The sequence below is a fragment of the Mus caroli genome, chromosome 11, assembly GCF_900094665.2.
Source record: "Mus caroli chromosome 11, CAROLI_EIJ_v1.1, whole genome shotgun sequence".
Classification (NCBI taxonomy): Eukaryota; Metazoa; Chordata; class Mammalia; order Rodentia; family Muridae; genus Mus; species Mus caroli.
In genome coordinates, this window is record NC_034580.1 from 151,441 (window position 1) to 154,516 (window position 3,076).

The 3,076-nt window shown below is 41.9% G+C and overlaps 1 non-coding gene across 1 annotated transcript; it reads left to right on the plus strand.

The window, feature by feature from the left end:
• Window positions 1-237: 237 nt before the first annotated feature.
• On the plus strand, window positions 238-300 carry LOC115032627. The gene has a single exon (XR_003838264.1). It is a non-coding gene; the product is annotated as a U7 small nuclear RNA (small nuclear RNA).
• Window positions 301-3,076: the final 2,776 nt, after the last annotated feature.

The following is a 3,076-nucleotide window of genomic DNA, read 5'->3' on the forward strand; positions in this document are numbered from 1 at the left end:
TAACGAGATCTGGCGCCCTCTTCTGGAGTGTCTGAAGACAGCTACAGTGTACTTACATATAATAAATAAATAAATCTAAAAAAAAAAGAAATTTGTTTAAAATTAAAAAAAAAAAGAATCAAGGTGCTTTGGTCATAAAATGCTGATTCATGGGATAATCAAAAGGAAACCTGGAGTAACTGACTTGATGTGGAAATAAAAGACTGGGCTTTGATCTCTAAGAGAGAACTGTTTGGAGAGTGAACAAAGATCTTTTAGAATTTTTCTAGCAGAATTTCTGACTTTGGTCGGAAAATCCAAGAATTTTTTCTAGCATGAGAGAGCTGTCTTGAGCAGAGAGCTGTCTTGAGTAGACTACAAAGCCAAGGGCTATCTACAGAGCTATCTCAAGCAGAATACAGAGCTGTCAGCTTGCACCCCACCTCATTGGTGTTTCTTCGCTGGTCTCAAACCCCCTCTTCAATCAAGGCTGATCCTTGGCATATATCAGCCTTATATCCTGCAGCGTTCTCTGCAATGTCTTATTAGAAACAGGTTGTCTTGTTTGGGAAGTGGTGGCACACGCCTTTAACCTCAGCACTTGGGAGGCAGAGGCAGGCGGATTTCTGAGTTCCAGGCCAGCCTGGTCTACAGGATGAGTTCCACGACAGCCAGGGCTACACAGAGTAACCCTGTCTCGAAAAAACAAAACAAAAAAACAACAACAAAGAAACAGCTTGTCTGCCAGTTCTTTGGGTTTTCTAGCGCTCCTTACATGACCTGTGAGCACGGACAGTATCCCCCCTTCCTTTCAAGCTTTGTACCTTTTTATTATTTCTTTTTGTTGTTATATTGCATTTACTATGTCTTCCCATACGGAGAGAAAATCCTTGTCTTTCTTGTTCCTCACCTTGGTGAAAACACTCATAAGTTAACTATAATGTTAAAAGTGTTTCACAGATATCACCACATCAAAGTTCCTGTGTATTCCTAGATTGTAATTTTAAATTCATAAATGGATATTAAAAATCTTTATTACCTTTTATTTAGTGTGTGTACACCATGGTGGTAATGTATGCAGGTCAGAGAACAGCTTGCAGGTTCGAGTGGGTCCCTTCCTCCCACCACTGGGTCCTGGGAAAAACTCAGCTTTGGCAGAAGCAGACATCTGAATTCAAATATTTCTTTATTTCCTTTTAAAAGCTTAAACAGTGTAAACATTTTTATGTGTACGTGTTTTTTTCTGCATTTATGTATTTGTATCATATACATGTCCAGAATTTGCTTTTGGCACCAGTCCTCTGCCATCAGGAGTACTTGTATGCATGTGACCAGAGGAGACTAGAAAGGGGAGATAGGAAAAAAAATTTAGATTTTTTTTTTTTTTTTTGAGACAGGGTTTTTCTGTATAGTTCTGGCTGTCCTGGAACTCAGTTTGTAGACCAGGCTGTCCTGGAACTCAGAAATCCACCTGCCTCTGCCTCCCGAGTGCTGGGATTAAAGGCATGCACCACCACGCCCGGCTAAAAATTTAGATTCTTCAGCTAGACAAAACACAAGGGCAAGGGTGTAGTTACATAGAAGAGCATTGCTTAATATCTGTAAGGCTCTGGGCTCAGTCACCACCAAGACACACACACACACGAACAGATAGACATACACAGATACACAGTAACACACAGATTCAAACACATAGACACACAGACAAACACAGATACACAGGAGAAACACACAAACACAGATACACAGATACAGTCACAGATACACGCATACACATACATGAGCAGATACAGACACACACATGAATATACAGATATGTACACAGACACACATGAACTCAGAGATACACATGAACACACAAATGAACAGATATACACAGACACACATATGATCACATAGATACACAGAAACACAAACACATACACACTCTCTTACACTCTCACATATACCCATGCAGACAGACAGACAGACACACACAGAAAAACACACTCGGTCTCATAGACACACAATCACATTCAGACATACACACATGAACACATACAAACACACAGATACACAATACTAGGTACATTTTTGAAATGGCAGTTTTGAGGTTCAGGTGAGTGAAAAGCCATATGGATGTTGTACTTTCCTCTGGGATAAAATATCATATCGTGAACTGTTAAAATGAAATATATTCTGGGTGTTGTGGAGAATATTCCATCCAGAGGACAAACTCGTTAAAACCCAGTAAGTATATAACTCAAAAGATTTCAGCATGTCCCTGAAATGAGCAAGAATCACTAGGTCCCTTTATTCCCCAAAATATATAAGCAGTAAGAACATGAGAGACAGCTTGGACAAGACCAGCTACCTCAGAGAGGCTCAGAGCAGTTGGGCTGCCCGAAACTTTTTCCAACTTGTCCAGCTGCCCCGGGTGCGGGGTGGATTTTGGTGATTCGGTCTTTGAGTCTTTCTGTCTTATAACTCTTCACCCATACTCCTGTACATAACACCAGGGCCAGCTGGCTTTGGTGGTATCTTTCTTTGTTCTATCACCGTTCACAGTCTGGATGAGTAAATATTTGTGCACATCTCCCCATGAATAGTGTCACACAACAATGGAGTCTGTCCATCCAACCATCCATCCATCCATCCATCTACGCACAATTTACTAAGGGGTTGGGATGCAGATCCACTGCTAAAATGCTTCTTAGGAAGCACGAGGCCCTGGGTTCCATGCCTAATAACCTTGCGCATTACCAGGAAGAACTGCAAGAACTGGTAGCAAAGCTCTAAGCATCTGGGACAAGGTGGTGGGCAGGAGGTTCATGGGATTCAAGTGGGACAGACAAAGGAATATGATCAGGGCTGGGGAGATGCTTGATGCTTCAGTGCACTTGTTGCTCATTCAGAGGACCTGAGTTTGATCTGAACACTCACATCGGATGGCTCACAACCAGCTTTAACTCTGGTTACAGAGGATTTAGCACCCTCTTCTGGCCTCCACAGACACTTAAATGGATGTGGTGCATATAAACTCAGGCAGGCATACACATCATTTTTTAAAAGAAAAAGGTAGCCGGGCGTGGTGGCGCACGCCTTTAATCCCAGCACT